This window comes from Papio anubis, chromosome 9, assembly GCF_008728515.1.
Source record: "Papio anubis isolate 15944 chromosome 9, Panubis1.0, whole genome shotgun sequence".
Taxonomy (NCBI): Eukaryota; Metazoa; Chordata; class Mammalia; order Primates; family Cercopithecidae; genus Papio; species Papio anubis.
The window spans coordinates 8,074,746-8,101,538 of NC_044984.1; the positions used below are offsets into that span (position 1 = coordinate 8,074,746).

At 39.6% G+C, this 26,793-nt stretch overlaps 1 protein-coding gene and 1 long non-coding RNA gene across 7 annotated transcripts in view; one reads left to right on the forward strand and one right to left on the reverse strand.

Annotated features, from left to right (window-relative positions):
- The window catches only part of PRH2 (proline rich protein HaeIII subfamily 2), a 218,060-nt gene that overhangs the window by 42,155 nt on the left and 149,112 nt on the right, over positions 1-26,793 (reverse strand). The window lies entirely within an intron of this gene.
- LOC116268827 lies at positions 1,147-25,730 on the forward strand. The gene is made up of 3 exons (XR_004175983.1): positions 1,147-1,227; positions 6,557-6,685; positions 25,644-25,730. It is a non-coding gene; the product is annotated as an uncharacterized LOC116268827 (long non-coding RNA).

Here is a 26,793-nt window from a genome sequence, read left to right on the forward strand (position 1 = left end):
TCTCCCAATGGCAGACACAAGCACCAACACTGAGGGAGAATCTACTGAGTGGCTACCAAGTGACCAGAGTTGTGTCTAGGGGTGGAGCTAGGTAACCCCCTTGACTCCAAGTTCTTTGCACAGCGATATTGGAGAGGTTGGCCTAAACTCTTTATCCAGGAGAGTGGGGGGTTCTGAATGCCTAGAAATCTGCCTGTTTGTGAAGCAGAACCCACCCCCACCAACCAAGATTTCTGCACAGGGTAGATGGAGTGACTCAGGCTGCTTAATCAGGCAGGCAGGTGCTCTGAATGCTTATATTTTTGCCTGGGCATAAAACAGAGAGGGTCAGCCCTATACCTGGATCTCTGCACAGGAAGGATGAGGCAGCACAGGTTGCCAGTCTGTGTGAGCAGGTGCTTTGAATGCTTGGGTATGCAGCAGAGGACCTCCCTGCACCAAAATCTCTGCACAGGAAGGGTAGGGGAGGGTAGGTTGCTGATCCAGGTGAATGGGTGCTTCAAATGTCTAGAGTTGTGCCTGGATGTGGAGCAGAGACGGCCCCACTGCACCATAACCTATGTCAAGGAAGGTTAGGTGGTTCAGGGTACTGAACCATGCTAGCAAGCCTGAGATCTGCCTAGGCATGAAGCAGAGAGGGCCTCCCTGTGCCAGGATCTCTGCGCAGGAAGGGTGGAGCAGATTAGGCTGCTGAACCAGGTGAATGAGTGATCCAAATGCCTGGATTTCTACCTAGAGGTGGAGTGGAGGTGACTCTGTTGCACCACAATCACAGGGGAGCAGGGTGGGGCACCCAGCAATGACACACACAGACTAGTTCTAGGTAGCTAAGCTGCCTGGTTGCAAGTCTTATCACACAGGATAAACTGGCCCAGGCCTGTGATGGAGGAGAGCACAACTTCAGTGTTTGCTGCTAAGGTTTTTTTTCTCACAACTCTGGCTATGGAGGTCCCCACCCTGCTCTAGAGCAGGTGTTCCAATATCTGGCCCAAGACTAAAATGCCTACACAGCTACACTGCCGAGTCACTGAAAAATGATTTACTGTGTACGCACTTGAATTAAAAACGGTATCCTGCTCTCAGTCCTGGGTCTGGGAAAAGGCCTGAACCTTTTCCCAGTGTCCTTCCCTTACAGTGTCTCTAAGCCTCTCTCCAAGTTAGCTCCAGGGCTTTGGAGAAACAAGGTACTGTTCCTCAGCCTGGGTTGCTCAGATACCCAGTGGAAAGGTGAGTCATAGAGGGAGGCTCTCTGCCTCTCTCATCTACTGGAGCTTCACTCACTTTTATAACTGGGTGTCATCATGGGGGCTGTTTGCCTGTGTTCCCCTCCCTGGAATCTGTGTGTCTTTATGATTCTGGTAGATTCCCACTTTCCTTCTTGAAATAAAGCTCACAGAGTTAACCTTTATGAGACTTTGTTTGAGAAGGATGTCCCGTCCTTCTCTATTTTCTGAAAAATTTATGTAGGTTGGTATTTTTTTCTTCTTAAATATGTGATGAAAATCAACATGCAGGTCATCCCTTGCTTTGTGTGAAAGTTTTAAATTAAGAATTCAATTTTTAAAAATAGACACTAAGATTTTCTATTTCTTTGTGTGCCTGATTCAGTAATTTCTTTCAAGGAATTTGTCCATTTTATCTAATTTAATTCACTGAAATAATTTTATAAATAGTATCCCCCAATTTCTTGGTCTGTTTGTGTTGCTATAAAGGAATACCTGAAGCTGAGTAATTTATAAATAAAAGAGGTTTATTTAGCTCATGGTTCTGCAGACTGTACAAGAAGCATGGCATCAACATCTGCTTAGTTTCTGCTGACGGCTTTTGTGCTGGGTCAAACCATGGTGGAGAAGGTCAAAGCAGAAGCAGCACAAGTGAAGACAGAACAAACCAAAAGGGCATCCTGGCTTCATAACAATTCACCCTCATGAAAAACAATTCATGGCCAGGCACGGTGGCTCAAGCCTGTAATCCCAGCACTTTTGGGAGGCCGTAGGACGGGTGGATCACGAGAGGTCAGGAGATCGACCATCCTGGCTAACACGGGTGAAACCCTGTCTCTACTAAAAAATACAAAAACTAGCCGGGTGAGTTGGCGGGCTTCAGTCCCAGCTACTCGGGAGGCTGAGGCAGAGAATGGCGTAGAACTCCGGAGGGCGCTTGTGAGCTGAGAGATCCAAGCAATGCACTCCAGCCCGGCGACAGAGCTTGTGACTCCGCCTCAAAAAAACAAAACAATTCATTCCCCCAGAACAAATCCAGTCTTGTGAGAGTGAGAACTCACCCACTACATTGAAAATAGCATGAAGCCATTCATGAGGGATCCAACCCTTGACCCAAACACTTCTCACTAAGCTCTACCTCTCAACACCACTACACCGGGGATCAAATCCCAATATGAGTTCTGATGGGGACAAACAAACCATGTACAAACCATAGCATTCTGCCGTTGGTCCCCTGAAAACTCATGTCCTTCTCACATAAAAACATGTAATCATTCCATCCCAACAATAGTCCCCCAATTCTTAACTTGTTGCAGCATCAATTCAAATGTCCAAAGTCCGAAGTCTCATTTGAGACTCAAGTCAAGTTCCTTCCAGCTATGAGCCTGTGAAATAAAAAACAAAACAAAACAAAACAAAACAAAACAAAAAATTTATTTCCTTCCAACATACAGTTGTTGTACAGGCATCGGGTAAACATTCTCGTTCCAAAAGGGAGAAATCAGCCACAGGAGGGGGCAGTAGGCACCACACAAGTACGAAACACAGTAGGGCAGGAGTTACATATTAAAGCTCTAATATAATCTCTTTTGACTGTATGTGCTGTCTTCTGGGCACAGTGGTGTGAAGAGTGGGCTACACGGCCTGGACATCCCCACATCCACGGCTTGGCTGGGCAAAGCCCACATGGCTGCTCTCATGCCTCTTCCTTCTGTGACTTCATTCTTACTGGTCCCACTCTCTCATCTCTGCACCAACCACACTGCTTTCCTTGTTCTTTCTCAGACACACGAGGTACATCCAATGTTAGCACACTGATAATGCTGTTCCCTGTGTCTGGAATATACTTTACCCAGACAAAACATGGATAATTTCTTTACCTATTTTAGATCTTTGTTCAGACATCACCTTCTCAATAAGTCCTTCCCTAATCACCTTATTTAAAATTTCAACCCTTCTGCTGACACGCTTTCTATTTTCCCTCTCTACTTATATTTGCAACTTCTTATACATTATATTTTATATCTATATGATATACATTTTTATTAATTATCTGTTTAGAGTTCATCTTTTCAGAATGTCAACTTATTAAAGGCATTTAAAAATAGTTGTGTTTAATGCTGCATCCCACCTCCTAGAGGACTGGAACAAAGAAGATATTCAATAAGACAAATAAAATAGCCCTCTTTCAGCATATAATATTTTCCTGAATTTCCCTTTGTTTATTTCAGTTTCAGTTTTGTTTGCCTTTCATATTTGCCTACCACAATTGGCCTTTCTTTTAGTCATGGAGCTTTTTTTGTGAATTTACCTAGAGTGTATCTTTTGGTGGGCTGTCCAACTCATTCATTTCTTTGACTCCTCTAGGTCTATATTATATCTCCATTATTTTTGAATGTCACTAAATTTTGCACTTTGGGAGGGAAATGCAGCAGTTGCATTACACAAAGAACGTGACTAATTTACTTTTCCTGGTTTGACCTCATCAGAATTAAGATTAAGTTCAGCTCAACGTATGAAAAAATTATAGAAAATTTATACAAGTTCCTCTTAAACTGAGGAAAATAAAGATGCTATGGATACTTTTATTTGGGATAGAAGAAAGAAAGAGACATGGAAATTTGAAATAACAAAATATTTATACCATTCATATGCTAAATAATTCTATTCTGATGCTCTATTGCTGCATAGTAAAGTCATCCAGAAACTTCATGGTGTAAAATAACAGTCATTTTATGGTGCTTGTTGATATGGCTTGAATTTCTATTCTCCTTCAAATCTCATATTGAATTGCAACCCCTAATGTTGGAGGTGGGGCCTAGTGGGAGGTGATTGGATCATGGAGGGCAGTTTTTAATGGTTTAACACTATCCCCCTTGGTGGTGGTGTGGCAATAGTGAGTGAGTTATCACAAGATTTGGTTGCTTGAAAGTGTGTGGCACCTCCCCACTCTCCCTCTTCTTCCTGCTTCAACCATGTGAAGATGTATCTGATTCCCCATTGCCTTCCGCCATCATTATACATTTCCTGAGGCCTCCCCAGAAACCGATGCTGCTATGCTTCCTGTACAGCTTGTGAAGCCATGAGCGAATTAAACCTCTTTTCTTTATAAATTACCCAGTTTCGAGTGTTTCTTTACAGCAATGCGAGAATAGACTAATACACTTAAAGATTCTGTAGGGTTAGCGTTTTGTTCAAGGCATAGCAGGGATGACTTCTTTTTGTTCCAGAACGTCTAAGCCTTTAGCCAGAAAGTTATGAACAACTGGGGGCAATTCAAGTGACTAGGGGCTGAACTTATCTAAGGTGGAGCTGATAAATAGATAGAAATGTCAATGATAGGCAATGATAGAAATATCCCCTATGTATGTTGGCTATAAAATAGTCAATAGTCACATGTGGCTAGTAAGCATTTGAAATATGGTTAGTAATACTGAGGCTCTGTACTTTTAATCTTATTTAATTTTTATTAATGTGAATTTAAAAAGCCATGTGTGACATGTGGCAAGTAACTACCATATTAGAAAGGTCAAATACAGTTTTCTTGGCTCATAGGTTTAGTACCTGGGGTTAAAGGACTTACAAGCTGGGCTCATGTGGGACAATGAGCCAAAGGGCCTGCACATGGCCACTGCATGTGGTTTGGACATTGTGACCTCAGAGTAGTTGGACTACTTACATGTGGCTTAGGACTCCAAGAGTAAATGTTGCAGTGATTAAGAAAAATCTGCATAGTTTTTTATGATTTAGCTTCAGAATTCTTATAGCATTTTTATTAGCTGAATTAGTCACAAGCCATTCTAGATTGAAGGCGAGAGTACACAGACTCCTAAGATATCAATAGAATAAGTGCCAAAGTATATATCATATGTTTTAAAACTTCCATACTCCCTTTTTTTTTTTTTTGAGACAGATCTCACTCCATCACCCAGGTTGGAATGCAATGGCGTGATCTTGGCTCACTGAAACCTCTGCCTCCGGGTTCACGTGATTCTTCTGCCTTAGGCTCCCAAGTAACTGGGATTACAGGTGTACGCCACCACGCCCAGCTAATTTCTGTATTTTAGTAGAGACGAGGTTTCACCATGTTGGCCAGGCTGGTCTCGAACTCCTGACCTCACGTGATCCACCTGCCTCGGCCTATTAAAGTGCTGGGATTTCAGGCATGAGCCACTGCGCCCAGCCTAAAACTTCCATACTCTCTAAAAGATTTTGGTATTATATCAGAGAGCTGTTTTCTCCATTTTCTTAAACTTGCATATTTTTTAATCAATCTGTATTGGTGAGGTTGACAATGAAGAAATATGCTGATCATAAACTCTAAAGATATACTGCATTTTTCTAGATGGGGGCTTAGAGTTTCTAGCCCAGGGTGATAGCTGAATCAAAGGGATACATCACACAAATGAATAATTTTTAAGCAAAGGATGGCATTATAGAACTATAAAGGAGAATCTACTTTAATTTTGCATGTTAACAAATCGGAGTTCAAATTTGAATGCAGAACTTTCCATGTAAAATATAACCAGAGTCAATAGCAGCAGGGAATATAATATTTGTCTTGAAAATCACTAGCTGATACCTTCAAGGGGGGAAAAAAAAACTTGTATATTTTACAATTTAGTTGAAATCTAATTTTAGAGCACACCTTGGATCTCTCCAGACTCCACCAATGGCCATCAAAAAAACAGAAAGAAGTCACTCCTTCGGATACATAAATCTATAAGAGTGCAGCTAGAATCAATCAGTCAATGGTGTATTGAAGGCAGACATTCACTATGTACAGGCATGTCAAGCATTCAGGAGGCATTGTTTATAATAGTTCCTGTTGTATAATTCATAATGGGGATTGTGGGAAATGGATTCATTGTATTGGTAAACATCACTGAACCAGGAACTGAAAGGTCTCCCTGATTTGATTTTATTCTCAACTGCTTGGCCATCTCTAGGATATGTTTCCTGTGGAAACAATTTTAGCTATCTCTTTCAATATAGGCTATGAGAAAATGCCTGATTCTAAGAATCTTGCAGTAAGTTTTGACATTCTCTGGGCAGGATCCAACTATTTCTGCCTATACTGTACCAGCCACCTCAGTGTCTTCCATTTCTTCAAGGTAGCCAACTTCTCCAAACCCATTTTCCTCTGTATGAAATAGAGAATTCACAAGGTGCTTCTTTTTGTTGTACTAGAGGCAATGATCTCTTTCTGCACAACTTTCATTTTGAAAGAAATAATAAATAGTTTAATCCAAGAATGGGTAATAATAAAAGGCAACTTGACATTTAACTATATGGAGACCATGCATGATTTCACTTCTCTGTTTCTCCTTCAGAGGATGTTCATCCTTCCTTTTGTGGAAACACTGGCCTCCATTTTTCTCTTACTCCTGTCCTTATGGAGCCACACCAGACAGATGAAGCTACACGGTGTTTATTCCAGGGATTCCAGCACAGAAGCCCATGTAAGACCTATAAAAGCTATAATTTCATTTCTACTCCTCTACTGTGCGTCAGTTCATCAGTATCATACTAACATTGGCTTATCCTATTCTAGACAGCGTTGTGGCAAGGACTTTTAGTAGTGTGCTGCTATTTTTCCATCCATCTGGCCATTCATGTCTTCTAATTTTACATGACAGCAAACTGAAGCAAGCTTCTCTTTGTGTCCTAAAGAAGATGAAATATGCCAAAAAGGACATAATCTCTCATTTTTATAAACATGCCTGATATGAGTGATGATATTCTGAGAAAACAAAAGGAAGAAGAACAGGAGGGCTACACATTTGTCTCTTTCACCTACCTCTTCTTTTCTCATTATATTCTATGATATATTGAGCATTATTGAAAATACTTGCAGATTTAAATTGAGCAGAAAAGATTGCTACCTTGTTTGCACCATATATGGAGATTATGTATTGAATAGTAAAATTCTAATGTATTGATAATACATTTTACATTAGGCACTGTGAACAATATAATAGATTATTATTAAATTTTATTAATATGTTGTATAAGCATTAGAATAGAATAGAAATACATCAATAATTATAATATACATTTATGTGTATAGAGTGTACATAAAATCAGAGTTACATGTATAAACACATACAGATTTAGTTCCTATCCTAAAAATGATGATCCATTGATAATTTAAAACTAGGAAGGAAAACTCAAATGAAAATAATTAGTAGAGTCTACAGCTTAGTGAAAACTTGGAGGATATGAAACAAAGTCAATCGAAACGCACATCACTAAGAGTTATTTCCAAATATAAACCGTATTCCATTCATATTTTCAGTTAAAAACACTAAGCAACATTGACCATCAAAAATGTTACAATCTTGACCATGTACAACAGACTTGGACTCTAGAATCTGAATCTTTGGAGTAACAATAAAATTTTACTCAATTGGTTAACTGTGTAAGGAAGGCAAGGACACATATTAAAAAATCAGTAAGATTTTAAGTAAGCAATATTGGAGGACTGCTGCTGGCATCTAGTGCAGAGTTACCAGGGTTAGTAAATAAAAATATAGAACGCTCAGAAGATAGTAACAAATACAGGATCTCATTCTATGAAAGTCACTATGTAAAGAAAGAAAAATAAATAAAGATTTGAAAAGAAAAACAAATCAGGGACAGCCAGTCAGTTTACAGAATTAAATTTAGTAAGAACGTCCCCTCTTAAAAATGTAATTAAAAAGCATGTAAAAACAGCAGGTTAAATAAAAGAACAAAATTGCAAGTTTAAGATAAACAGTAATAAATACTTAAAATGAAATAATTGGAAGCAGATTTTGAAGAGCAATTATGTTCTCTCTAAAAAAGGAAAGAATATATCGCAAGGAAATAATACAGTTTTCAGCAGTAAAGTCAAAAGACAAATTTTCAACATTGCAGAAAGTAGTTTAAAAAGTCAATTATATAGTAATCAATAGAACAAAAAGTAAACCCTAGAAAAATAACCTGGACATTGCAGGCCTAAAATGAAATTTTAAATGTATGAATAAAATTAAAATATCCAGAGAACAGACCATGAGATTTCCAAGTGCAGAGGATGTCATCCCTTTAGGACAGTGGTTCTCAACACAGGGCAATTTTGCCCCCTAGGGGACATTTAATAATGCCTGGAGACGTTTTCAGTTAAGGAGGGATGCTGCTCGCATCTATTGTAATGTTACCAGATTTAGCAAATAAAAATATAGGAGGCCCAGTTAAATTTACACTTCAGACAAAAAAAAAAAAAAAAACAAACAAACAAAACAAACAAACCAAAAAAAAACATGAAGAATAAATTTATAAATAAGTATTGCTTGTGATAACCATAATATAAGTTTACATCATGATATAAGTGTGCCATGGAGAACCAATTACAGACCTGCAGCGTTGATAATTGGATACACAGACCATGACAATTATTTGCTGCTTGTTTGAAATTCAAATTGAACTGACACACCCTGTATTTTACCTGGTAACTGTACGAGGACAAGGATGCTGCTAAATATCTCACAATGCACATGACAGCCCCTCGCAACAGAATTATCTGGCATAAAATGTAAATTGATCTAAAGTTAAAAATCATGGTCTATGAAGATATAATAATGAAAAGCACAAATTCCATAATTACGACTGAAAAAATAAAATTAGTTATTGATACAAGATTTCACACAGACCAGCTGCCTTCCTTATCTCTGAAATGTCCAACTTACCATACTTAGGCTCTGATTTCTGCACATACAGCCCCAGCTCACACTTGCTCCCGAGCAGGCCTTACTCTGAGACAGGAAAGATTTGGGCTGCTTTAGTCCTTCACCAACTGCTGATTAGCGAGCTGTGACGGCTTCCAGTTAAAATAATTTGTGGGTGAAAAATTCACAAAATATACTTAATTTTTAAAAATTAGAGTATAGAAATGCTCAAAGCTGTGTTCTTGTTTTTAGGGTACTGTGAATTCCTAAGCCCCATAATTCTGTAGATAGCTTGTTTATGGTGGTCTTCTATTTACCTCCAAAATGGTTTTATATTTTACTTCTCTTTCTTCCTCCTCTCATGATATTCTGATAATGATTTTAGCAATTTTGCTAAGTGACAGTCACAGACTTAATTTAAATCATAAAATGGCATACCCCTTATGAAATAAGATTACTCTTTCCTTTCAGTCTTTTCTAACTGCTCCGGTGCTCTCAAAGGATAGTGTCATCCATGATGTCACAGTCCTCCTCCTGTCCCCCTTACCTCTGGACTCATCTCTTAATCTAAAAGAAAAACAAATTGCATGCAAAAGAAAGAAACAGTTCTTTAAACATTACTTCTGATGGATTTAGTTCTGTCCAGGAAGAAAATAGATGCTATATTCAGAATACTCTACAATCTTGGGCAACTGTGTAATCTTGGTCTTAGGGATGGATGTTGGGAAAAAAATTCTCCATGAATGTATTGCACTTCTGCATGGTCTAGGTCTTATCTTATGAGCAAACGGTACGTTTGATGAGCAAACAGAAGGGCCTCAACTAGGATCAGGTGAGCAAGGCACGCAGGGTGCAAAGTTTGAGGAGCCACTTGGTTTTAGGACCCTGCAACCAATTGAATGCCTTCTTACATTTTGTGCCCTAGGAGTCTCATTCACTTTGCCCAAGACCAGGTCATGGCAAAGAGCCTTGGGATTTAGAAATAGTGTATCCCTCTTGGTCAGAAGGCAGACTTGTTTAAAGATACATCTCTTCTTCTCTCCAGAGATATTTGCTTACATTCCAGTGTAAAGCTAAAGTCTCTTTTCTTCCTCAGAAGGAAAGATGGACAAGTTACTTGCAGTGACCAAAGTTTTTAAGACCAGAGTTTCCTATTTTTGAGATTTCTCTTTTGATGGACACCACTACAGGCACATGTGACATTGGGTTCTAATCTTATACCTGTAGGGGACTGAAGTTTGAAGAAACAGTATGATGATGTTCCTCTGGCTACTGCTAGCACTTCTATAAATAATAAACCATCTTGTGCCTTCTGCAAGTATAACAAGTGACAAGCTAAGTTACTAGCTTATAATAATTTTGGCAACAGGGATGAAACACGGCCCAAAGACCTGGCCTCTGGAGGAGAAAGTGAAGGATCCTACAAGCTGATTAATAGGATTTGCTGAAAGTCCATGGGAACTGGTAGCTAACATGTTGAATAAAATGTTTGTAATTGGTAAATAAATATTCTTCCATTATGTTGCTCATTAATGAGTAGGATTGGGAAGTTTTTGAAAACTGAGTACCACATGGGAGAACTGAAACAGACTTCCAAGTGACACTTACAGATTTTGCTCTTTTCTCCAGATAACTTTAGATAGAAATATTAAAGATCTCCCAAAGTTGTTACATTCAGATGATTATTCAGTTAACAATTGAGTAGTGGCAATAATGCTTTAAATGTGTCTTGCATACTGGCCTGAAGACACTTTCTCTATATTTCCTGATAACTTCTTTACCTCTATTCTGATGTCAATTGCTTTAGGGATTCGGGCTGGGCCTGAGATCTTCCTGACCCAAAGGACACCAAAGTCCCTACAGAACCATCCCAACATATTGCAAAGCTTCAAGGAGAGTAGGGACTCAAATTAGTATACCCCTGCTGGATATATGTGTACAAATCACCATTCTACTTGGTTCTGGGGGTTGGGGGAAGGGGTACTGAGGGATGGAGGACAATAGCATGTGAGGAGATACAAGAGTCCCTACTGGGAGGCATGCTAGAAAGAAGGGCAAGAAGCCAAGAGGGAAAAAAAAAGAAAGCCAACCCTCCCCTCCCCTGCCATACCCTTCTCATCCCTTCCCTTCTTTTCCTCCCACCTCAACCTCCCAAATGACTAGGACAACAGGCACACACCATCATGCCTGGATAATGTTTTAATGTTTTTTAAAGACAGAGGAGTCTCACTATGTCACCTACGCTGGTTTAGAACTCCTGGCCTTAAGCAGTCCTCCCACCTCTGCCTCTCAAAGTACTGATATTACAGGCATGAGTCACTGCACCATGCAGGCCTCCAGTCATTCTTTATAGTTTACCCTCATTTTTCTACATTCTATAAATACTCAAATAGAAGATAGCAGGGCCTCCTGGCTAGTGTGATAGCCTCTAATAAGCAGGCTTAGAAAGGAAAAGGAAAAAGAAGGGCCTGAGTTCAACTGGTGAGGATTGAACAAACAGTGCACACACACACACACTCTCACACACACACACCCCAAAGTTAGGAAGACTTTGTGGATAGGGCCTTTTGGACCCATTTGATGCACTGTTTTTTGTTGTCTTTATATCTGTGTGTATGGTGTGATATTAAATACTTAACATATTAGCTCATAAGTGCCAGAAAGATTGATCTAGGGAAAAGCACCAAAAATGTTAGTGGGACAAACTCCCTGGCCATTTGAGTCAGTGGGTGGAGCATAATTTACCATGAGTGCCTTCACCCGCAATGTCCAAACCTACCCTTATTGGGTTTTCTGTGTATTGCAAACAGAGAAAATCCCTTTGTGCAAGATAAAATAGAAAATTACTCAATGTACTTAAGACAACTCACAAAAAAATCGACCATTTCTCAAGGAATGAAACAATAAAAAAATAACAACCTTGAAATGACTTAGGCATTAAAATGACCAAAGACTTTATAGGAGCTGTTATACCCATCCTTCATGAGGTCAACATAGACACTCAAAATGAATAGAAAGGAAAAATTTGTCAGCAGAAAAATAGGAATTATATAAAATAAGAAAACAGATATTTTAGAAATGAAAAATATAATGTCTAAAAACACCTTTATTGGGTGTGATAAATAGCATAAAGGAAATGATGGAGGAAAGACAGTATTCTTGAGGTTGGTCAATAGAAATCATATACTCTAAACAATACAGGGTAAAATAATTGAAAAAATTATACATCATATCATGAATATGAAAGGTTACAACAAATGATGTACTATTCATGCATTCTGAGTTTCAGAAAAACAGGCCAAAGAGGTTGATGTTGAAAGAGGACTCAGAGAAATAACAGTAAAAAATTTTCCAAACATGGTAAAGGGCATCAACCTATAGATTCAAGAAGCTGAGCAAATCCCAACCAGAGTACAACCAATGCAATCCGTGCCAGGGAACATCATTGTCCAATTTCTGAAAATTAAAGACAAAATCTTGAAAGCAGTAAGAAGGAAATGACATCATAGTCACAGGGAAAATACAATATGAATAACAATGGTTATTATCACCAGAAATAACAGTAGAAAGGAGCACAAACATTTAAAGTGCTCAAAGGAAGAAATGGTCTACCAGAGGTTTATGTTCAATGGAAATCCAGGCATTCTAAGAAAAAAAGAAAAGCTAGAAACCTAGGTGAATTTCTTTCCAACAAACCTATCTTTAAGTAATGGCCAAATGGAGTTCTCTAAACATAAAGGAAAGAATAGAAGAGGAATTTGTGGAACATCAAGAATGAAGTAAAAATAACAGAAAGGGGGAAAGTGGGCAAACACAATATATCTTCCTTTTTCACTTGAATTTTCTTCATATGTTTTAACCGACCATTGCTAACACTGAAGATGGAAGAGAGACAGGAAATGTGGAAATGAAATGACATTCTTCTCTAGAGCCTCTAGGAAGGAACTCAGCCTTGACACATGAATTTAACTCAGTGAACCCCAGTTCAGATTTCTGACCTACAAAACTGAAAAATAATAAATTAACTTTGACCTAAAAATTATAAAGGGATGTAAGGTTCCCTTACTTCACTAAAACCGTTAAAAAGTGTACACCACTAGACTATGACAAGCTATGTACATGTAAACGAATACATAGAAGAATCACTAAAAATGCTGTTCAGAGAGATACACTCAAAAGCTACACAGATCAACTAAAATAGAATTATAAAACATTTTCAAGGGCCCCATAGGAGAGCAGGAAAAAGAAAACAATCAAAAGTAGTATAAATAAAAAACAAAAAATAAGATGGCTCAAAAATATCAAAAAATGCATTAAATGTCAATGGTTACTGAAAGTAAATTTTTGCCATCTCAGTTTGTGATTTACACTTTTGCATAGATATATACTTTAAATCACAAATATTTGTATAACAACTAATTATACATAAACTCATTCATGTTCTCATGCAAATATCTGGAAGCAGCCTGGGTGAGTCTCTCCAACTCGCACTGAACCAAACCACGTCTAGAGGGGTAAGATATCCATCCTGTGTGTGCTATGAAGATTAACGGCCTCCCGAAGTCACACACTTCCTAATTCTCAGACAAGTGACTATGTTAACTTACATGACAAATGGAAATTACATCTGCCAATCAATTGACCTGAATTTAGAGAGGTTATCCTGGATTATCCAGGTGGACTCAATGTAACCATAAGGTTGTTAAATGTAGAAGAGGGAGGCAGAAGAGCCAGTGCCAGGGCGATGTGATGCGATGTGATGGGAGGCTCAACTGGCTATTGCTGGCATTGAAGATGGAAGAGGGCCAAGGAATGTGGACAAAAAATGGGTTCTTTTCTAGAGACTCCAGAAAGGGACTCAGCCTTGACAGGTGGATCTAACTGAGTGAGACCCATTATACATACTATGCTTCTCTAGTTTCCCACAATTACTCAATTTCCTGTAATTTAGTATTAGCCTTGTTCTAAAGATAAGTGTCTTCTTAGAAAGTGGTGGATAGCAGAGTGATACTCATGGCTAATGAACAATTTGCTATATTTTCTAAATTGAAAACAACATCCAGTTAAACTGGAATTACGAAGAGAAGAGAAGGAATGCTCAGAAGATCAAATTAATTTTTCCTCATTTACTACAGTGACCTTAGCCATGTTACTTAATTTCTTTAGATGTAATTCTTTATCTTCTCTCCCTCTTCTTATGCCTTCAATAAGATATTCACATTCTGCCCAGCCATCCATTTTACTGTGTGAAGAAACTACTTTGGGGCTTCCAAAAAGGTCAGTAGTGAGATGAAATATTAAAACTGGACCTCCTGTTTCAGAGTCGCTAGGCTTTAGAGTTTACAACTGAATAATATGTTCAATGCATCAGAAAGACTGATAAATTTTCCTTGGGCTGTCCCTTCGATAAGATTCTATGGATTCGTTTGGAATCCACTTTTTAGAAAGAGAGAAATGAAGGAATTTTGAAAAACAAGAGAGAGGCCTTGTTGATCTTATGCTTATTTGGTGACAGAAAATCAAGGCAATTGGGCTTGGAAGATAAATAGGGAGGAAAGGGACTGCAACGTTCCCTTGCTGATATAGATGCTGATATCAGCAAGAGTCAAGTTTAGACTTTTTTGTGCATTAAGATGAACATTGAAAATGGTGTGAAATCTCTAGTAAGATATTGGGGGCGCCAAGGTAATGTATAGATTCAATGCCATCCTCATTAAGCCACCAATGACTTTCTTCACAGAATTGGAAAAAACTGCTTTAAAGTTCATATGGAACCAAAGAAGAGCCCGCATTGCCAAGACAATCCTAAACCAAAAGAACAAAGCTGGAGGCATCACACTACCTGACTTCAAACTATACTCCAAGGCTACAGTAACCAAAACAGCATGGTACTGGTACCAAAACAGAGATATAGACCAATGGAACAGAACAGAGCCCTTAGAAATAATGCCACACATCTACAGCCATCAGATCTTTGACAAACCTGACAAAAACAAGAAATGGGGAAAGGATTCCCTATTTAATAAATGATGCTGGGAAAATTGACTAGTCATAAGTAGAAAACTGAAACTGGATCCTTTCCTTACTCCTTATATGAAAATTAATTCAAGATGAATTAAAGACTTAAATGTTAGACCTAAAACCATAAAAATCCTAGAAGAAAACCTAGGTAATACCATTCAGGACATAGGCATGGGCAAGGACTTCATGTCTAAAACACCAAAAGCAAAGGCAACAAAAGCTAAAATTGACAAATGGATCTAATTAAACTAAAGAGCTTCTGCACAACAAAAGAAACTACCATCAGAGTGAACAGGCAACTTACAGAATGGGAGAACATTTTTGCAATCGACTCATCTGACAAAGGGCTAATATCCAGAACCTACAAAGAACTCAAACAAATGTACAAGAAAAAAACAAACAACCCCATCAAAAAATGGGCAAAGGATATGAACAGACACTTCTCAAAAGAAGACATTCACACAGCCAACACACACATGAAAAAATGTTCATCATCACTCACCATCAGAGAAATGCAAACCAAAACCACAATGAGATACCATCTCACACCAGTTAGAATGGCAATCATTAAAAAGTCAGGAAACAACAGGTGCTGGAGAGGATATGGAGAAATAGGAACACTTTTACACTGTTGGTGGGACTGTAAACTAGTTCAACCATTGTGGAAGACTGTGTGGCGATTCCTCAAGGATCTAGAACTAGAAATACCACTTGACCCAGCCATCCCATTACTGGGTATATACCCAAAGGAGTATAAATCATGCTGCTATAAAGACACATGCACACATGTGTTTATTGCGGCACTATTCACAATAGCAGAGACTTGGAATCAACACAAATGTCCATCAGTGACAGACTGGATTAAGAAAATGTGGCACATATACACCATGGAATACTATGCAGCCATAAAAAAGGATGAACTCGGGTCCTTTGTAGGGACATGGATGCAGCTGGAAACCACCATTCTCAGCAAACTATCGCAAGAACCGAAAACCAAACACCGCTTATTCTCACTCATAGGTGGGAATTGAACAATGAGATCACTTGGACACAGGAAGTGGAGCATCACACACTGGGGCCTATTGTGGAGAGGGGGGAGGGGGGAGGGATAGCATTAGGAGATATACCTAATGTAAACGATGAGTTAATGGGTGCAGCACACCAACATGGCACGTATATACATATGTAACAAACCTGCACGTTGTGCACATGTACCCTAGAACTTGAAGTATAACAACAACAACAAAAAAAGATACCGGGGCAAGAGGATGCAAATCCCAAACAGGCATTGAAATGGACTCTGCTGATTGTGCAGGCACTGGGTTGATCTGCAATTAAGAAACGGTTTGATTCACTTACAGTAAGAATTATTCAACATAGGTCTAGCATTCTGTCATCAGCTTTCTCCAGTGTTAATATATTAATAAAAGATTCCACTGAGTCTGTGGCATCAAAATCGTCCCTCTCTTACCTGCCAAGGCACTTTGCCAGGGCTAATATCCTAACAATGGATATAGAGTGCAAAAACACTCCCTGAGAAGGATTTGCTTAAAGACTTGGCCCACTCATACTCAGAGGTTCCTAAGAGCAGCAAGTGAACTGGACGTGTCATCATGAGCTAGCCCCATATTCTGTCTTCTCCCCAAGAATGGACTTAGCTAAGTGAACATGATACCTGGGTAAGAAATTGATATGGTTTGGCTCTGCGTCCTCACCCAAATCTCATGTCATATTGTAATCCCCACATGTTGGGGCGGGGCCTGGTAGAAGCTGATTAAATTATGGAGGCGGTTTCCCCCTTGCTGTTCTCATGGTAGTGAGTTCTCATGAAATCTGTTTTTTTTTGTAAGTGTGTAGCACTTTTCCTCCTGCTCCAGCCATGTGGGACTTGCCGTTTTCCCCTTTGCTTCTGCCATGATTGTAAGTTTTCTGAGACCTCCCCCAGCCATGCTTCCTGTACAGCCTATGGAACTATGAGCCAATTAAATCTCTTTGATTTATAAGTTACTTAGTCTAAGGTAGTTCATTATAGCAATGTGAGAATGAATTCATACAGAAGGGTGCAACATGGGGGCAGAGTTTTAGAGTCCCATTTAAGTCTGTTCTGGAATCCCTCCCAAGAAAATCAAAGCCCAGGAATAAAGAAAAAATACAATAATCTATGGCCCTACCTGGTGTTCCAGTCATGTGCTCTTCCAAATAACCTGCAGTGACATATACTCTCAATAAAGGAATAAATGTCTTCCTTCAAAGGTTAAAACCTCCAGGGAAATTATTCTTCTTATTAAAATCAAAGAATCTTCCTGTGTTGGTGATTGCCATAGTCAGCACCATCTCTCAACAGGCAGGTGTGAAAGAGGTGGGGCTAGGACACTAGGAGAAATGACCAGATGGATTTGGGCCATGAGGCTGCTTCTTACTCTTGTAGTCTAGAGTGAGAATTTTCCTGACTCCTCCAAGGGTTGTAAAGTAAGGAAGACATAACTAACACTGACCACTCATTCCATATTGGGAAGTAGGAACCCTGTAAATACTGAGGGAGGACACCATTCTGCAGGTCTGCAGGGAGTATGTTTTGCAAAGGATACATGAAGTGGAAGAATAAGAATTTAAAGCCATACAATCAACCTCATTTTAATAGGCCTTTCAGGCACCACGAAAGTAAAATTTCTAGATTCCGCCATCTAAAATCTGCAACTCCACAGTACATTAAGAGCAGTGCTAGAAGATAGCCATTATTTGTAGCCATAAGAATCCAATTAGTTAGAAATTTGCTTCTGTAAGTGAGGGCCAAGTCTTCTTTTCAAATAAACTTCAAACATGCCTGAAAGTATTGAGGTGTGCTTTGAGAAGCAGAAGGCATTGAAATCTGATGACCCTGTGAGTAAGTGGCAGACAGAAAAATGAATAATGATGGAAGCTTGAGTGGAGGAGTGGGCAGAAAGAGGACTACTGCTAGTTCTTAAAGCTTTTAAATACTTGTTTTCTGTTCAGTCTAAACAGGGTCTTGAAAGGGGCCTGTGCAGATGCAGGAACCCAAAGTTCTAGTTTCTTTTGCTTCATAGATAATTCAAATCTGATCAAATGCAATATGTCAATCTTGTTTGGATGCTCATTTAAGTAAGCCTTCAATTGTTCAATAAAACTAAAAAAGACATGTTTCAGACAATCAGGAAAACTTGAGTATAGACTAGGTTTAGCTAAAAAATATTGAGTGAAAATTTGAGTTAAATTCAAACTCTTTATGTGCCTTATAAACTTGAGTTTCTATCCATGTCTATTAACTAATAGACACAAAATATTTTCTTTTTTCTTCTTTTTTTTTTGAGATGCAGTCTCATTCTGTCACCCAGGCTGGAATGCAGTGGTGCAATCTCGGCTCACTGCAACCTCTACCTCCCTGGTTCAAGCAATTCTTCTGCCTCAGCCTCCCAAGTGGCTGTGATTACAGGCGGACACCACCACATCTGGCTAATTTTTGTATTTTTAGTAGAGACAGGGTTTCACCATGTTGACCAGGCTGGTCTCTAACTCCTGACCTCAAGTGATCCACCAGCCTTGGCATCCCAAAGTATTGGGATTAGAGGTGTGAACCACCAACCTCCCACGCCCGTTTTAAAGTGTTTCTTATCATATAGAGACATTTGTTTTGGTAGTTCTAAACATGGTTAACTGGTAGACTTCAAACTGTGTACTTTCGTTATATAAAACTGTATTTGTTAGCCTATTAGCATATAAAAAGCTATTTGTCACTTAAAATTGTTTCTAGGATTGCAAAGATAGGTTGAGTTTATTCAGTAACCTTTGAAAAATAGCCATCTGATTGTAAACTCACGGTCATGTTCTCTTTAATGCAGCCAGTGAGAAAAGACTGCAGACTCTTCTGTTAGAATTAGAAACACAGGTAATAGTAGCCTGTCTTTTAAAGTAACTTGAATACACTTAAAAAGAAAGAAAGTAAGCACATGGGTCACTTGATGAAGCTGTTTGCAACTGTAATATTTGCCCTTTAATCCTAAGGGTATTGGAATGCACAGTGAGTTGAACACATGTACTTATTTCTGCCCTTTTCCCATGTCCCTAAACAACTATGATAAAGAAGCACCCATCCACGTGGAGGATTAAAGAGGAAATGACAGTAAACAACAAATACAACAAAACTGTGAACCTGGGATGACACACTGAAAATCTGTGAATCAGAAAAAGCCAAAACCAGACATGACGAGAGTACAGTGTTGCAATCAATTTACACAGGAACACCTGGAAAATTGGTGCTTTTGGAACAGTGCATTTCCCTATCCAGAAACTTATATGTATTCAGATTATAGTGTATAATCTTCATCAAAGTTTGATCTTTCTTCTTCAATTGAATCCTATGCATTTTATTAATTGGATATATGTATTTTAAATTGTTCTGATGAGTAAGGTTACCCTATCATTCTCTGTCTCTCTCTTTCTCTCTCTCTTCATAGAATTTCTGAACTCTGCTTATAACTATAAATTATGTGACTTTGGGAACAATACTCAATCACATTAAAAATTTAATTCCCTCCTCAGAAGGGTAAACATCATGCAAAAATAATTGAGAGGCTATTGTAAGTACAAAAAGAGCTAAGGCCTCTAAAATATCACCATGCTAGGTAAAAACGAATGATGAATACATCTTTAGTTATATAACCATCCATGTATAGAAATGCAATATACGATTCATATAATAATACAATCACGTAAGAAAACTTGGTTATTCTACATTGTTTGGGGACAGTGATGTATTCAATTATTTTTAAAAACAAATTTTACACCTCTGCCTCACAGCATGGACTTCCTCGTAGCATGTGGTCGTTTCTTTAGAGAACCAGCTGAAATTGCAAGACATTTTTGTGATCTAAACGCAAAAGACACAAAGCATCACTTCTGACATATTCTGTTGGTCACGGCAGTAACAAAGTTCCACCCAAGTGGAAGGGGGGTGAAATCACACCTCACCCCTTCCAGAGACGGTGTAAGGTCCCATTGTAAGAAGGTAATATAAGATGAAAAAGACTTTTGTGACCATCTTTCGAAAATACAATGTGCCACACATCCCAATTTCCAAGATGTTATATAAGCAAAAATGTGCACTTTGAAATCAACCAAATATGGTAGTAATTTATGGGGTTTTTTGTTTGTTTGTTTATTTGTTTTGCTTTGTATTTTTGAGTCGTAATCTCGCTCTGTCTCCCAGGCTGGAGTGCAGTGGCGGGATCTCGGCTCACTGCAAGCTCCGCCTCCCGGGCTCAAGCCATTCTCCTGCCTCAGCCTCAGGAGTAGCTGGGACTACAGGCGCCCACCGCCACGCCCGGCTGTTTTTGTATTTTTAGTAGAGACGGGGTTTCACCGTGTTAGCCAGGATAGTCTCGATCTCCTGACCTCGTGATCCACCTGCCTCGGCCTCCCAAAGTGCTGGGATTACAGGCGTGAGCCACCGCACCGGACCAATTTATGGTTCTTAAGCAGGAGGGGCAAAAGCTTTCTTCTAAGATAAAACATACATGTTTACCTAAACAAAGTGAGTCATTTATTAGTCACTTTAACACAATCCCTCTTTTAAAAATAGTAGCTTACTTGTTTGTACATTTTAATAAAAATGTGAGACAGATGTATGTTCCTTTGTATCTTCTAAAGGAGGTTGTGATTGTATTTCTCTATGAACTCAGAGAAGGAGCAATTGAAAATTTTAGAATTCCCCCTGGCATTGCTAAGGCAGACACTTGACTTTAGGCTGGTTAGCACTCCTTTTCAGCCCCAACCACTGAGGAAGTAATGAGGGGGAAGAAAATAAAATATCATTTAGGTAAACAGATAAGGCTGGTCCTTGGAAATGCTGCCTGCCTGAAAAAACACAGCAATCAGAAAAACAGAGCAACTTGGGGAAAAACAGACTGCAGAAGCTCCCTGCACAAAAAATCACAGCTAGGGTGCACCTGCCCAGATAAGCCACAGAGAATCAGGCAAGGTAGCAAAGTCTGGCATAGAAGCCCTATGTACACAGTGGGCTCCGTGGCACTTGCAGAGGGAGCAAGGGGGCTTACTTAAAACAAACACACAATTATACAAACAAAAAGCTGCACTTTGTGCTTGCCTAGAGACATATCCACAACTACATACATAACTACACACATACATACATAAGACATATCCACAACTACATACACAACTACATACATACCTAAGAATTGTGCAGGCAATTTTATAGATAAGAAAAATAGCTACTGAGATGACAGCAGTTTTCTATAAAAACTCTTGGATTCAACTGTAAAACTGGCAATCCACTTTGACTCCCCTCTCCACCGCAGAGAGCTTTCTTCTTTGGTGTATTAAACTTTTGCTCCAGCCTCAACCTTTGTGTCCACACTCCTTAATTTTCTTGGTCCTGAGACCATGAGCTCGGATAACACCTTAGACAATGAGACCAGTGACCCTGACATGTTTCAGTAACACCAGCTCTGGGGCCAGGACACAGGAGACACTCTCAGATAGAAGACTGAAATTTGTGTAAGTGGTATACAAATTTATCCCTTTATAGACAAATCTCAGACCGGTCTCTCTCTCTAAAATCTCGTTAGATTTTAGAATCTAAAATCTAACATTTTAGATTCATTATGATTAGAATCAACGTTTGGTCCATTTAAAAGGGTTTGCACAAATTTTGCCAATGCTAACATGGCTCACCAGAAAAATGCATGTAGTGTATATTAAGAAAGCACATAGAGCATCTACATTGACAGGGTTTTCGTAATCTGCCCCAAAAAAAGGATTTAATTGTATGAATGTCTTTATATGAAGGCAAGAGGAGAATGGGTTACAGGAAGCCTATGTAAATGAGCTTATGATTTAAAACAAACGTATTTACTCAGAAAAAAAATATCTTTCACTTCACCTGTTAAAGTGTTAGGAAAGTTTAACTTTGATAATTTCCTAATACGAGAACATATGTTTCTTCTGTGAGCCTCATTCCCTCTCCCACTGTAGTAACGAAATGAATAAATGAACAGCAAGTAAGTAGTGGAGCACAGAAAGCTCTGAGAACTGACTGCCTTCTATTCAACTTACTACATTTATGAGAACTTCGATATGTACCTAAGTCATGTCATCTGTAAAATTAAGGTAATACTAACAATAGTATCTCCCTAATAAAATGGTTTTGATGATTAAATGGAATATAGTAAATGCTTAACCAAAGTTTTCTATTATAACCAATTTAGTTAGGATAGGTGGAAAGAACAGAAATACACTAAATTGGCTGGGCGCGGTGACTCATGCCTGGTAATCCCAGCATTTTGGAAGGTCGAGGGGGGTGGATCACCTGAGGTCAGAAGTTCAAGACCAGCCTGGGCAACATGGTAAAATCCCATCTCTACTAAAAGTACAAAAAGTTAGTTGGGCGGGGTGGTGGGTGCCTGTAATCCCAGCTGCTTGGGAGACTGAGGCAGGGGAAATGCTTTAGCCCAGGAGGCAGAGGTTGCAGTGAGCTGAGATCGCATCACTGCACCCCAGCCTGGGTGACAGAGCAAGATACCATCTCAAAAATAAATAAATAAATATGCTAAATTAATTGTGATATATAATATATACTTATGGATCAACATCAAATTAAAAAAAATAGAAGACCACCATAATAGTGTCAATAAAATTTTTAGACAAGTCAAAGCAAGCTGAAATCTCAGAGTCTATTATGTTTATTTGCTAACTGTATTGTTAGATTGTTTAGTTGGTGCAATTAATACAACAATTCTTCTAATTTGCAACACTGCCAGACACCAGTGACTCAATGCAACTCACTGACTCTCAGAGAAGTTTATCCCCTCTGCCAATGTTTATCTTTCTTGGCAAATCATCTTTAGTGCTCCAAGCAAACTAGAGGATGGTGAAGCTGAAGAAGATTCTACTTTCTGTTCCATGCAGAGAGCTTCCTGGTATTCAAAAAAGAGTGAGCCATGTGGGTGTGAAAGAGCTGAGGGATGAAATGTGGATCTTATCATAAGTGCAGAAGGAAAATCAGGGGATTTGAAGCACAAAAGTGATATGACCTAATTTCTACTTTTAAATGATCACTCTGATTGTTGTGAGGAGACTGATACGGGATGAGCTGGGGGAAGAATGTTACCAAGACCAGCTGGAAGCTTTAAAGTCCTCCAGGAGAGAGCATCATGGTTGAACAATCACCTTCTAGGAAAGGTCATGCGAGTGGTCATATTTGGGATGTATTTTGAAGGCGGAAGCAATTAGATCAGCTAATGATGGAGGGAGTGAGGAGTTTTGAACCACTAGGTAAATACCTGTCAGTAACTGAGAAAATGTTGGGATGTGTTATGGAGACATGGTCTAAAATTTCATATGTTGAACTGACCCTTCAGGTGTCGGAATGTGAACATCCATAGTAGAAACCCAGAAGTGTGCTGAGGGCTGCCACTCACCTCTAAGGTGCCCAAGCTCCTGCAGCAGTCCTGCTTTCCCTTTCCTTACCACCTCTTGCTCACAGACAGTGTCCCTTTCAGCTCTTCCATTACCTCTGTTTTTGATTTGTCTGGTGAGAGCATAGCTGATATTTATGCTTTCCGGATACACTAGTCTCTTTTGCTGATTGCTGACATTGGAGAAGTTTAGGGAACAGGCCTGAGCTGAGTGACCTTTAGGAGCATTTCCTGTTCTTTTCCTGTACTCTGCTGCCAAGAAGAAACCTGTCTTGCACTAGGCCTGCAGATTTCTCAGTTGCCCACATCATCAGGCAGTATCTGCCTGGCACTCCTCTTTGTTCCTTTTCTCTGACCTTCGTTTTTGACATGATGGTTGACCTGGCGTCACCTAGGCAAGACTGCTCACTTCCACCTCCTATGGAAAACAGTATCTGGTGAAACCAGAGACAATAATCTCCCTAACACACTGGGAGCTGCTGGGCTCAAGCAACTACTCTATGCTTAAGATGCAATTCATAAAGCCCAACTAGAACTGATCCACTTCCCACAGGGCCAGAGAAGAATTGACAATTAAGAAAGCATTCCCCCTCAAATCGGTCTATATTTATTCCAGGGAAAATAACAATCTGTCTGGGTCCCTTACAAGAACAATGTTGTATGCAGCAAAATCTAATCTACTAGGAAGGCTTCTTGTATTATTATCTGTAACTCTTCAGAAGGGCCAGACCAGACCCTTGTATGCACAGCACAGGATCCACTCATGCACACCTGGCTAGGGGCTTGTCTTTATGATTTTCTGTCACATGGCCTCTCAGCCATACCTCCAATGAAGCTGTCTTCAAATAAAGACTAGCCATGCACAAAACGTGAAAAATTACACAAGGCCTACACAAGGTCTGAATTGGAAAGTGCAGCTGGTGATACTGACTAGTATATTTTATGAATTGATGAACACGGAATTTCTAGGTATCCCGGAGCAATCAGCAGCTGAGGAGAGAGCTACCAAATCAAGACCCTGACAGGGCTTTTTGGAAACTTAATTTTTTATTGTCAAATTATACAGAAAAAAATGAAAGTAAAGGTAGTAAGGAGTACCATACACCATCACTTAGAAGAATAAGTAACGGACATTTGTGTGGGGAGAAAAAAAAGATACAGGAAGAAAAGTAAACATGGAAAGGTAGATTCAGAATACAAGATATAGCCAAATAAGTGTGAGAAAGAAAGAGTATTAGAATATTATAGATAAATATCCTCTGTGTGAAAGACCACTCTGATGAAACACGTGATACAATTACTGAGTAAAAAACAGAAGACCAATCAATCCAAGGCGGATAACATTACAAATTATCTTAGTTGAATGTATAATTGTGGCGATTTAATTATCAGCGATGACAATTATAATATTTATTAGAAGAAATAAAGTAGAGGATGAATTATATAGAATATTCTGGAGAAAGTAGAGGTCTTAGCTATATGACATCGTCTGGCTCACTTAGGGAACCATATATTCAGTTTGTTCAGGTCTAGAAATCCCTTGGTGGTTTCTGTGTTCAGTTTTATTTTAATAAACCATAAAGATATTTTTAAAATACAAATTTTTTAGCTTGCCTGTGTTGTACAGCACCAGGACTTGCCTGAGTGTAGTGAGATCCACAGAGTTTGGACAGTTCCTGCAGCCTGAGCAGGCTATGGGGTAACTTTCTCACATCTATGTGTGCCCAAGAGTGTGCTGTCCTCACACATCTCACAGATAAGCAAGACCACCTCTATTACATGAAAAATTTAGCTAAATGTGGAAATGTCCATACACACACACATTACGAGAGATGGAAATAGGCTACAAAAAGAGTCAGAGATATTGACCATCTTCACTGTTAGCTGTAGGATAGCTGCCCACCACCCCGACACACCGACACAAACACACATACACAGAAACAGAAAGCACAGTGGAAATCAGAATAGCAGTCTTTCCAAACAGATTGAAAACCAAATGATGTCGAAAGTTCAATTCTGACACTGTGCTGATTGCTTGGACACAGTTCTGTCAAAACATTTATCCAAGTCATAGTTGTACCTTTTAGATATTAGATACAAACAACGTCCTACCCAACCCTTCCTGCTGGGCTAGAGTCCCAAAGAAATGAGGGATACACTTGACCTGCAGTAAGCAAAGCAGAACCCAGTCTCTGAGGTGATGAGGCCCACCCAGCAGGGAGCTCAAATGCGCCATTGTTCTGCTTGTCTTTATAAAGGGACCTGACACGTTCTCCCAGCACGAAGTTGGGAGTGACTCCAGAGCCTCCTGCAAGATGCTTCTGATTCTGCTGTCAGTGGCCCTGCTGGCCTCAGCTCCCAGTTCCAGGCTCAAGTGAAGGTAAGACCAGTTGAGAGGGAAGATGTGCTTGACTCTGAAAGTTAGGGTTTTGGGCAAGCAGCTGGAGGGGGAAAGAGGAGGAAGAGAGAAGAGGTTAGAAAACAGATGGGGCTGCAAACAGATGGGACTGCAGAGTTCTCATGCCAGGGGATCAGAGACCTGGCTGTGCCTTCACGTCATGTCAAGGAGCCTCATAGTTTATTGATTGCACAAATAAAGACCCGATAAAGAATTTGTACCAGGGGAAGTGAGGGGGCAGTTGCATTTATAGAAGTTGTGGGACTGCTGTGAAGGGATGGCAAGGCCTGAGACAGAGTCAGGGGGTGCAGCTGTGAAGATCCTGTACTGATCCCGGTAGACAGGGATGATGCTGTGCTGCTGGCCACAGTGGCTGAGAGCATCATGAAGGGAGATAAGCTTGTATCAGAAACCTGCCCAGACAATGGGTAAAACACTTGTCTCTCTGTCCATAGAATAATTAATAACCAGAGTGAAACACTTGTCATTTCTTCTCTCCTGCATGTGTCCTTTCAAGGTGCTAGGAGTGGCGTGTCAGACTATTGTGGTTACTTCTGGTGGCTCCTGTTGAGAAAGCTTGCAAACATAAGCAACATATTTACAGATGAAAGAGGGCAGAAGAATCCCCAAATATGTCATTGAAATACTCAGAGCAGTTTAACTAAATAAGCACTAAGGCTTGAGGAATCATAACAGGACCAACAGGGGCCCTTCTCTGTTGAGTTCCTGGTTGATGCTCAGTGTAGTAACAACCCTGCTTCCTCTTACATCTTCCTGCACTTCCAGTAGCATCAGACAGTGACTGATGAGGTCACAAAGGGAGATGCACAGGGTGTGATCAGAGGTCCCTTTTCCTCGTAGGACACTATGAGCCCTGAAAGATGCACAAAGTAACTTTTCCCATCATCCTCTACTTCTTTTCTAGATGTCAGCCAGGAAGACGTTCCCTCCATAATATCAGGTAAATTCCAATAAATTCTCAGTAAATTTTGTCTCCATTTTTTCCTGAA